The sequence below is a fragment of the Ursus americanus genome, chromosome 16, assembly GCF_024610735.1.
Source record: "Ursus americanus isolate L20-20 chromosome 16, mUrsAme1.1.p, whole genome shotgun sequence".
NCBI lineage: Eukaryota > Metazoa > Chordata > Mammalia > Carnivora > Ursidae > Ursus > Ursus americanus.
The window spans coordinates 56,778,851-56,790,913 of record NC_142142.1 but is presented as its reverse complement, the minus strand read 5'-3'; the positions used below and the strand labels follow the sequence as shown (position 1 = coordinate 56,790,913).

Sequence of the window (12,063 nt, the reverse complement as noted above, 5' to 3'; positions counted from 1 at the left end):
AAAGGAAACATTGTGAAACTGAAATACAACTCTTGTTATTTGTGTTTCCAGAAAAAAGTCCTTGCAGTGTGCCAGTCTCCTGGGACTGTGTGCAGTCCTAGAGCTCTGTGTAATGGGACGGCCGCACAGGAGCCTGAGAGGGTGCCAGCCACACAAGAAATCCCTGGACAAGCTGCCAAAGGCGTCGTTCTGCCTTTTCCCCTTAACAACTCCTTCTATTACTGCTCCCTGCACATCCCAGTTTCTAACATGCTTTTCCATCAAAATAACCTCTCGCTTGCATGATTTTAAGTGATTTGTGAGGAGACAGACCTAATTTTCCACAAGTTAACGTACTAGGTTCGTGAGTTGCAACTAAAAGTAAAGGATGCTACTGCTATTGCCATTAGCCTGTGCGATTTTATAATTGACTTTTCTTAATGTGGTTATTGCCATTCCTACCTCAGAGAGGCCCAAGCAGGTGGGAGCCCTGATAGGAAGTTTCTGCTCATTGCAGACAGAGTCTTTGAGAAAAGGTATGTGGAGGGTAGTGTTTTCTGGCTTTAAAGCACAGTCCTCCTTCTTGGAAGGAGCAAAGGAAGCAGGCAGGGACTCTCTTCATAAAGTAAATGATCAATTGGTGATGGAAATGATCTGATTTCCAAGTTTGGGGTACTTGGAAAATACCTACGGCTGATGGCTCAGGACTCCTTAGACGCACAAGTGTCAGGATCGGCCATTCACATCACACCTCATCACACCCACTGGCCAGAACTGAGGGGCCCACCAGTCTGTGGTAACCCCAGAAGCTGGCCCACAAATGAAAATGCCATCTCCTCTGGGCTTGGCCTGATGGTATTAGGCTCTTTGTTATCCTCCCTTACAAGAAGCTTACAAAGTATAAAATCTACCTAAGGAAGTCAACAGTCTTGTTTTTCACACCTCTTGAGTTAATGAAGGAGCCATTCAATTCTAGGTCCTGTCCCTACCTTGAGATGGGGCCTCCAGGGTCTATTAGGGCATGTAGCTTATGGGCATGTAGCCTGTCTGAGTAACACACCTTATAAAGGCAGGCGTTGACGGGTTGGTTTACAGTCCTCACCTGGCTAGAGCATCACTGAACAATGAGTCCAGCAAACAGAGGGTGTTAAGGGAAGTGACAGGGTCCTTAAGGCTTCAAAGCAGGAGTGGTCTGTGTTCTCTGTGTGGATCTGAGAAAGGAGAGTTGGGAGGTGAGGGGAGGGAGCAAAGATAAGAAGCAGCTGGGTGTCCTATTACAAAGCTGAAAGGAAGAAGCGGAGAAACCAAGAACATGCAAAAGAAAGATCAGAGAGAGCTATTATTATGCAATATGCCCATTGCAGACAGACAGGCGGCAATGGCCTTTCATCTTTCTTAACCTCAGATTCCTTTGCTGTAGTCTGGTCAGTCACACACAGGCACAGGCTGGGGTGAATGTCAAAGTCCTGGCAAATTCCACTCTGGTCAAGAGGGTAAACTTGAGAAACATCAGACTTTTTCAGGTTACTGACATACTCAGCCCCCATCCTAGTTATTGGCTTCCCAAACTTAGCTCCCTTCTGTTGCCCCACCCTCTACACCAAGCGCTTCAGACCACTAAAAGGCAGTGGGAAAACGGGTCTGCTGCCAACACCACACACAGCAACTCGTGCAGGGCCCCAACCTGCCCACATACTTGGCAGGCACCACCCTAGACTCATGCCAACTTGAGCTGAGTGAAAAGTGAAAACCCAATCCATCAGAGTTGTTTTGTCTACATGACACCATACCAACCAGTTGTTTACATGGGTGCCACATGGCACCAAGGGCTGTTCTGACTGAAATCAGCCACTCTGACATCATGCGTAGTCCACAGCCTGCATCTGACACCACGGAGAGGAAAGGTAGAGCCATGTGTAAGAGAATTCCTCAGATCCAGACTGAGTCAAACATAACCAACCTGGATGAGACCCGGGTGCTGTTTTTGCAGGCTTGCTCTTAAAGGATCAAGTGCTGTTTTGTCCACTGCCACAACTCTGAGTCTAAGCATGGCATCCGCGGTTGTCCCTGAATGGAAAGCGTTGCAGAGGACAAAAAGCTGAAGGACACTGTGCTGTGCTTGCAACTAAGAGAATTAGAAACCAGAGCTGAACAGAAATAGATCCTCAGCAAGAAAGTTTTTGGCATTTGAGAAATGTCTTAGAGAAGCTAGTCTCTGGGTCACAACCTGGACTTGGCTTAACCCAGTTGTGGCTTCTAAGTGAGCCTCAAATGACCAGCTTCCCAGGTAGGCAAATGCAGGGGTGAATGTGGACCCTGGAGATAGCACTGAGGAACGCCCTGCCACTTCCTAACTGTGGAATGTGGGCCAGATGTGGCCTCCCTGGGGATCATTTGAGGTTGGTTGGCCTGCTGGTTTCTTAGGTCACTTCAAATGGCTCTGATTCTAGGTAATAATTTTTGAACAAAAGCTAGAGAAAACAGAAGGAAAAAAGACCACAAAAGACGTCAGATTATTTCTCCCTCATCTGCACACACGTAAATGCTTTGAACTTCTTGAGTTTTCTCACTCACCACATTGCCAGTCACGCTCTAGCCCTAGATATATACAAAGCTCACCGCCTGCCTCCCCTCACGCCCTTCAACTTGTTACCTAAATGTGGCTTCTCAAGGGCCTTCACTGGACAGCTGATTAATGATTTCACCTGTCACTTCCATCTCTCTTCCTGCTTTATTTTTCTTCTTAGCACTTACCATCATGTAATACACTAAATATTTCCTTGTTTGTCTTGACAGTTTATTGTCTGTCTGCCTTCCACACTAGAATGTAAACTCCACGAGGGCCAGAGCACGGCTTGCTCACCATTGTACCTGGCTAGGGCAGCACCTGGCACATAGTGAGTGATTAATATGTATTTGTTGAATGAGTTAGCAATTGTTATTCTGTCCTTTAAGCAGAGCAAATACCTTTCATGAACACATCAGGACACTGAGCCTGAGCATTTCTATGCTCCTGACTCTTAGCTTTTTGAAAAAAACAAAACATTTCCAATGACTGGGTCTTTACTTTTGTCCCCTCTCCCTCAGGTGAGACAGGAAAGCTGTGGGGACTGGACTTGGGTATCCCCCTGCTGCCCCTATCCCAGCATAGAAGGCTAGAGTGAGCTGAAGTTGAGTACAACCATTCCCATTTGTTGGGTTAGGCTCTGGTAAGAGTTTTCCTTGAGGGTGGGCCTTGTTAAAAAGAACAGAATGCTCCAGGCATATTTAAGATGGCTGTTTTTCTCTTCTCCTTGCTGGAAGCATGAAATCTCTTTCTCTCTTTCTTTCTTTCTTTCTTTCTTTCTTTCTTTCTTTCTTTCTTTCTTTCTTTCTTTCTTTCTAGAAAGAGCAAATTCCAGGAGTTTTTTATTGTTTGACTGAGAGAACACATAAAACCAGCAGAGAAGTCCCCAAGGAAATGATAGTTACATTTCATTGTTGTTTGCCCTTTGGTCCTTTGTCTTCTAAGCATTTATTATATTTTCTGATAAAGGTAATAGACATTGATTTTTATCACAAATGCAATCCAAGTGTGAATAAATAAATACATTATCTTTTAACATCTGTCCCTTCCCGCCACGTTCCTTTAAATAAAAAAAAAGAGCTGAGAGCCTCTTCAGAGCCTATTTGGCCATAGCCGTCCCACCGAATGTTTTTAAAAACAGACTGTGACTTATCTTCTCAAATTCCTTCTTGAACTACAGCTCATTCTGTTAAAGAAATCCTGGGAAAGAAGTCTAATTGCTATTGTTGATAGTCTCCAAAAGGGGAGGATGGTAACTGGGCCGAAGGGTCTTCCGCAAACTGAGGACCCTGGGAAATTGTGCAGAGGCCAATCCTGTCAACAAGATACCAGCTGCTTCAGTCGAAGCTAGGAGAATGCCACCCATCGTGGCTGACCCAGCCATTGCCACTGGTCCATTTCTTGCTGCCAGTAGGGCTCCTGTTAAGACTCCACTCGTGATGGAATGCCAGGGATCTTCTTTCCCTCTGACTTGAGCCATACTGCAGCCAGTCCTGGAAAATAAACCTCCCCCAACTGCAAACCTACCTCCCAACTGCAGAGCCTTGGTGTTAATAGCTGTCAAACTCCCTCATAGTCTGTGGTCTACTCCCACTGGAGAATTGCAAAAACCTTTGTTTGCTTCAGAGGTCCCACCACCTATGATACCCACCCTAAAGGCCCCACCACAATCATCTATAATTCGCCAAGGGCAAGGCCGTTGGGCATACTCCTCCATCTTGACTCTACCCGTGCAAGAGATCTTTTTCTGATCTTTACCATGAGAACCTGGTAGGGTTTCTGTTAGTAAAACTCACAAAAATGTGGTGGTCTCCTAAGACTAGGAACCCTGGAGCTTTTACTTCTCCAACTTGTCTACACTGACCTCCAACAATATGTCAATTACAGTGTAAGTTTTCATATTCGGGACTGGTTTCAGCAAGGTTTTCTGTTTCCGGGCTTCTGTTCTGGCAAGCTGTCATTCTCTGTATCCACTTGCCTATCTAAATTTGGGGCAGCAGTTTTCCCTATGATCTCCATTCTTTGATGGATCTGAGAAGAACTGTTGATTTTGTTAGCTTTCTTCTTGTGAAGAAAACTTTCAAACTCCTTACATGCCAGACCAGACTTTAAAAAAAAATTTTTACTGTTGAATTTTGAGAGTTTATATATTCTAGTTACTAATCCTTTGTCATATATATGGCTTGCAAATATTTTCTCCCAGCCTATAGCTTTGCATCCTCTTTACATGTTCTTTCAGAGCAAAAGTTTTTAATTCTGATGAGGTTCAATTTATTTTTATTTCATTTTTATGAGGTCCAATTTTTTCCTTTTATAGATCATGCTTTTCATGTCAAATCTAAGACCTTTATATCTATTCCTGGATCCTAAAGATCTTTAACTGGTTTGTTTGTTTACTTAAGGTTTTATATTTTAAAATTTACATTTAAATCCATGCTCCATTTTGTATAAGATGTGAAGTTTAGGTTGAGGTTCTAGTTTTGCCTTTGGATAAAAATGCTCTAGCACTATTTTTAGAAAAGGCTACCCTATCTGTGCTGAATTCCTTATGCACATTTGTTGAAAATCAGTTGACTATATTTGTGTAGGCCTACTCTGTTCCACTGGCCTTTCTACCACTACCACACTGTCTTGATTGCTGTAGTTATATAGTAAGTCTTAATGTTGGATAGAGTCATCCCTCTCACTTTATTTTTCTTTGTCAAAAATATTTTAGCTATTCTATGGGCTCTGCCTTTTCATATATTTTAGAAGTTTGTCTATGTCTACAAAAGTCCTTTCTGGGATTTTGGTTGGGATTGCATTAAAGCTATATATCAATTTGGAAAGAAATGACATTTTACTGTGTTGAGTCTTCCAACCATAAACACTGCATCTCTCCATTTATTTAGGTCTTATTTGGTTACTTTCACCAGAATTTCATCAACATTTTGTAATTTTCAGAACACATATCCAATGCATGTTTCATTAGATTTTTATCTATTTAAATTAACTTGGAGTGATTATAAATGATATTGCTTTTAACTTTATTTTCTGCATATTTATTTTTTTAAAGATAATATTTATTTATCAGAGAGAGAGAGAAAGTACAAGCAAGGAGAAGCAGGCTCCCTGCCGAGCAGGGAGCTCGTTGCAGGGCTTGATCCCAGAACCCTGGGATCATGACCTAAGCTGAAGGCAAGACACTTAACTAACTGAGCCACCCAGGCACCGCTATTTTCTGCATATTTATAGCATATACAAGTGCAAATGATTTTTGTGTGTTGACTTTCTATCCTGTGACCCTGATAAATTCAGTTACTAGTTCTAGAAGGTGTTTTTTTTTTTTTTTTAAAGATTCCTTGGGATTTTCTCTGTGGATAATCACATCATCTGCAAATTTCTTCTTTTCAATCTGGGTATCTTAAATTTTTTTCTTGCCCCATCCCAGTGGCTATACCTTATAGTAGTATGATGAGACATCCTTGCTTTGTTCCCAATCTCAGGAAAAAGCAAGCAAGCTTTCATCATTAAGTATGATGTCAGCTCTAGGCTTTTTGTAGATGTTGAAATAATTTCTTCTAATTTGCTGAATTTCAAAATATACAAATGAGTGTTAAATTTTGTCAGATGTTTTTGTGTCAGTCAATATTGTGATTTTCCATCTTTAGCTTGTTGATATAGATCACACGAATTGATTTTCAAACGTTAAACTACTCCGCATACCTGGAAAATAATTCTACTTGGTTGTATTGTATAATTCTTTGTATACACTGTTGAATTTGGGTTGCTAATTTTTTTGTTTTTGGCATCTAAGTTCATGAGTGACATGGGTCAGTAATTTTCTATTTTGGTACTGGCTTTGTTTGGTTTCCTTATCAGGGTAATACTGGCCTCATAAATGAATTGAAAGTCTTCCTTTCTTTCTATTTTCTTGAGGACATGATGTAAATTGGTGTTAGTTTTTCTTTAAATGTTTGTTGGAATTCTCCAGTGAAACCATCTAGGCCTAGAAATTTTTCTTTAGGAGGTTGTATATGTATTTATTTATTATTATTTTCAGGAGATTTTAAATTGTGAATTCAATTTATTTAATGATTATAAGAATGTTCAGATTATTTGATCTTGGCTGAAGTTTGGTAATTTGTGTTTTTTGAGGAACTTTTCCATCTCTTTTAAGTTGTCAAATTTATGAATGTAAAAATTACTTGGAGTATTCTTTTATTATCCTCTTAATGACTACAGGATCTATGATGATGTCCTGTTTTAGTTCTGATACCGGTGATTTATATTTTTTTAAAAAATTTTTTTGCCATCCATCTCAATAGACGTTTATCGATTTTATTAAATCTTCCAATGAACTTTTTGTTTTATTGATTTTCTCTATTGTTTCCCATATTCAATTTTTATAGATCTCTATTCTAATCCTTCTCACTTCCTTCTGCTTGTCTTGGGTTTACTTTACTCTTTTTTTTCCCCTAGTTTCTTGAAGTAGGAAGTTAGCTTATTAAGATCTTTCCTTTTATTATATAAGCATTCAGTGTTATACATTTTTCTCAAAACTGCCTGTCAAAAATCCCATTTTTGATATTCATTTTCATTTAGTTCTAGTATTTAAAAAAAATTCCCTTGAACTGTCCTTTTTTACCAATAGATTATTTAGAAGTGTGTTTTTAGGTATCCAAGTGTTTGAAGATTTTCCTCTCATCTTTCTGGTATTGATTTCTAGTTTGATCGCACTGTGCTCAGAAAACATACTCTGCATAATTTAAATTCTTTTAAAATGTTGATGTCTGTTTTATGGTTTTATTTTGATTTATGCTCCATGGGCAGTTGCAGAGAATGTGTATTTTGCTCCTGTTGGGTGAAGTGTTCTATAAAGACCGATTATAACCTTTTGGTTCATGGCATTGATGAGTTCTTTATCATTGCTGGTATTCTGTATAGTTGCTCTATCAATTGTTGAGAGAGGAGCACTGAAGTCCTCAACTGTTTTTGTTTATTTCTGCTTTTAGTTAAGTCAGCTTTTGCTTTACATACTTTGAAGCTTTGTTGTTTGTGCATACACATTTTAGGCTTGTGATGTCTTCTTGGTGGATTGAGCCTTTTAGTGTTACATAATCCCTTTCTGTCTCTGGTAATTTCATTTGCTCTGAAGTCTACCTTGCCCAATTTTAACATAGCCACCCGTGCTTTCTTTTCATCAATGTTTGCATGGTATACCTTTTTCATCCTTTACTTTCAACCTACCTATGTCATTGAAGTAAGTTTCTTATAGATAGGCTACAGTTAGGTAGTTTCTTGTTTTTTAATCCACTCTGTCAATCTTTGTCTTTTGACTGGTACATGTAGATCATTTGTAATTAAGGTAATTTTTGATACGTTAGACCTAAAGTATGCCATTCTATTATTTGTTTTGAGTTTTTTTTCTTTTCTTTTTTAAATTTTGGCTCTTGTTCCTATTTATTTGCCTTCCTGTGGGTTAAATATTTTTTAGGATTCCATCATGATTTATTTACTGTGTTTTAGAGAGATACACTTTCTAAATATATAGTTTCTTTAGTTGCTCTAAGTACTACAATATACACATACATAGTCTCCCATTTCATTAGTATCATCATTCCACCACCTCAAGTGAAGTATGGGAACCTCATTTCCATATAGGTCCCTTTATTTTTCCCACTTTTAAATATCATTATCTTGAGTATCAAATGATGCTATAATTTTTGTTTTAAGCATTAAATATGACTTATAAAACTCACGAGAATAGTCTATTAAGTATTCTTATTTCTGCTTTCTATTGTCCTTTCTTCCTTCCTGATGCGTCGTATTTCCTTCTTTTAGCATTTACTTTTTGTCCAAAGAACTTCCTTTTAGCTAACCTTTAAGGGTATACCTGTTAGTGACAAATTCTTAAAAGATTCCCTTCATCTGAGAATGTCCTTATTTCCCCTTAATTCATGAAGGATAGTTTCACTGGATATGGAATTCTGGGTTGACAGTTCCTTTAGCACTTGTAGAATGTACCACTTTCTTCTAGTCTCTGTGGTTTCAAATGATAAATCTGAAAATTGCTGTTCCCTTATAGATAAGGTGTCATTTCTGTCTGCTTTCAAGAACTTTCTCTGTTTTTAGGTTCTAAACATTTAATTAAGATGTATTCCTCACTTTATCTAGTTTGGGTTTTACTCAGCTTCTTGATATGCAGTTTTGTGTCTTTCATCAAATTTGGACCATTTTCAGCCACCATTTCTCTGAATACTATTTCAGCTTTATGCTCTTTTTGGAACTCCAATGATACAAATATTGGGTCTTTTGTTATTACCCCACAGGTCCTGGCCTATATTCAGGGGTTGTGGGTCCATGGACCATTTAATTTGCAAAGACTCTGTGGTGCTATTTTGTGCTCTTCTCAGCCAGAGAAGCCTCTTTGTCCCACAGGCCTTAGATTCCCTTCGCTCAGTGCTTTTTGTGGTAGAGGCCTCCTGTCCTGTCATCTGGCTGTCTCAGAAGGAGGGGAGTCTTATGCCTGCTGCAGCAAAGATGTTTCCCATGCTGAGCTGCTTGTTCTGACTGGGTCCCTCTTTCTGTTGTTGCCTGGCCATTCTGGTATCTCCCAGCAGGGAAGGGGGGATTTCAGGCCTAGAAGGAAAGGATAACTCCCCTCTTGGCCACTTATTATGAGTGGGGCTTTCATCTGTCCCACTTGCTGGTGGTGTCTAGCTTACCTGACGGTGTCAGAGGGACTCTGATTGATCAGGGGTGAAAAATGCACATATCTGGGCTGTCTTCTGTTGCGAGGTTGAGAAAGGTCAGGCCTTGGTCTCCTTTTTCTATTGAATGAGGGGATATAAATGCTCAGTTATTGTGCTGTTTCTCTAGTCCTTCAGTTCTGAACCAATTCACCTTCCTCTTACCACCATTTACAATTTCCCTTTGGTCGTCTTTGTATTATTTCCAGGATTTGTAGTTGTACTTAGTGGGGAGGAGATGGGAGACACAAGTCTACACCACTTACTCTGGAACAACTTTTTAGCCCAATTATTTTTATATTTATCATAGCTTTCTGAATTATTTCCAATACTGCGTTATTATTTTTATATTAGAGATATCTAGATATTTCTATAACTTAGTAGATTTTGGATTGGTCCTCATGTTTATAACTTTTGTCTGCTTTATTATGGAGGAAATTTTATTATCATCCCTATTTTAAGGTGAAAGGCTTAGGAAGAAGAGCCTAGGGTCAGAATCAGGCTCTAGCTGAATGTACCCACTATATAGGGCTACTGTGAGCATTAAATGAAATAATACATATAATGCATTGATTAGCAGAACATGCAAGTGCCCAGTGAATATTAATGTTAACTTTCTTCTACATAGCCCAACTTTTTCCTTAGTTGTTTAAAGTTCCTGGGGACAGAAACAATCTGTCTTTTGTTACCTTGTATCTTTATTATTATTTTTTTTAAGATTTTATTTATTTATTTGACAGAGAGAGACAGCCAGCGAGAGAGGGAACACAAGCAGGGCGAGTGGGAGAGAAAGAAGCAGGCTCCTAGTGTAGGAGCCTGATGCGGGGCTCGATCCCAGAGTACCAGGATCACGCCCTGAGCCGAAGGCAGACGCTTAATGACTGCGCCACCCAGGCGCCCCACCTTGTATCTTTAGGGTCTAGAACCGTACCTGGTAATAAAAATTAAACCGCCTGAATAGCATTTCTATCATTTGTAACACCTTCATCTCCCCCAAGCCATGCTCTTTCCCCCTTTTCAATTTTCTTTGAACTCCTTGTGATTTCAGTTTCTTGCTTGAATTAGCTAGCTCATCTATAGCTTTCCTTCTCCTCTACCCATTTGCTGTGTGTACAAGCAGTAAGCTTCTCTGAATTCATATATTTTGATAATTGTTTCATGGTCATCTTATTCTTGTACAATGGTATAAATATTCATTTTATCCTGAAAATCTTAGGCAGTAATAATCACAGCCCCTGTGACTCGGAAGAGTATTTGTACCATCTATTTTACTTGCTTAGAAATGGGTCTACCTCCTAAGTACAGAGTTTTAGCCAACTTATTCACTGTTCATATCAGATCAAGAAGCTGCAAGAAGTTCTAAATCTGATTCCAAGTTACTGTAATTTAAAACCAAACCTATGTGTAAATAATTAATATTTAAATCTTAATGTCTCTGAAATCTGCAATTTATATTGCCATGTAAAATAAAACCAACCTCCAGAAAACGTATTTACTTTGCTCTAACAAATTAAATAGATTAGAAAAACACTTTGAACTACTGAAATACGTATGTGCGCTCTGGTGCACGACGCACAATGAGAACACGTCCTGTACAAAGTTAGGAACAATATACGTCTGATACAATCCTCTGTGTTTCTTTGGGACTTCAAAATTTTCCCAATTACACATCTTCTGCCAATTCTACCATAAATCTGACATTATGCAGAACTGAAACTCAAGGAGTTCACTGTATTTAAAAAACCCCACAAACAATAAAGATGAAGGATTTATACTCACAGGTGGCTCAGAAAATGAGTAGGACTCATATGTGGGGCAGACAGCAGAGAACTCAAGAGAACTCTTCCTTTTGGCAGGAAACTTAGCTTATGAGATATCCTGATAACCAGAATAGATATTAAAGAAAGTTAACATTTCACCTAACTTTATTATTCAATTTTTTTCTTTGTATTGACTTTCTCTCAAGCCATTAAAACATGACCAGGTAGGAAAGTATCTGTTAAACACTACCATAATTTTGATTAAGATACATAATATTCTTAAAGTTTCTTTTCAACAGACAAAATATGCCAGTGGTTCAAGGATACATTAGATCCTTCCAATTCAATTTAATGCCATGAAAGGTAGAAGAACACAATGTGAGGTAATTCCTTGAATAAAGTGTTTTTAGTTGATTGAGACTCTTTTTTAAAAGCAAAATTATCTTTGTATTTCTGTAAAATTTAGAGAGAATTAACATCAGTGTCTCTGTACATTGTCCAAGTATAATCAGTGCCATTTCTGACAGTGGAGTTGCTAGTCTTCAGTGTTCCATTAAAGCAAATCACTTTTTCTGCACTAAGGTAGTTTACATTTTTGAATTTCTTTAAAATGGTGGTAAACTTACACAGAGTGAACCTCAATGAATTTTGAGAAGGCAAATACGCAGCAGCCATGAGAAACCAATTACATTTAGTAAGTTTGTATGACTTTAGAAGTATTGATGTGTTCGGGTGTCTGAATCCAGGTATCTTGGGGTGTCCAGATGTGCCTGGGGTCGACTGGGTACTCTGGTCAGAATGGTGCAAATTTAGGTAAGAGAATCTCATACAATCAATCAAACTGAGTTAATAGTTCTCTTGATATGAGAATATAGACTATATCTGATCCTAGGAGCAAAACGAAATCATAATGCTTAAGAAAATGAAGACTGGTGAATGATAAGATTAGGAAAATATAAGTGAAAAAAACTCCTCTTTTTCTAGAAAGACTGACCATGGTCTGTGACTAAAAGTTTCAAAGTTCCAA

The 12,063-nt window shown here is 38.8% G+C and overlaps 1 pseudogene; it reads right to left on the bottom strand.

Annotated features, from left to right (window-relative positions):
* Positions 1–3,715: 3,715 nt before the first annotated feature.
* On the bottom strand, positions 3,716–4,262 carry LOC123792361 (mitochondrial import inner membrane translocase subunit Tim17-A pseudogene; annotated as a pseudogene).
* Between the last annotated feature and the right edge of the window lie 7,801 nt (positions 4,263–12,063).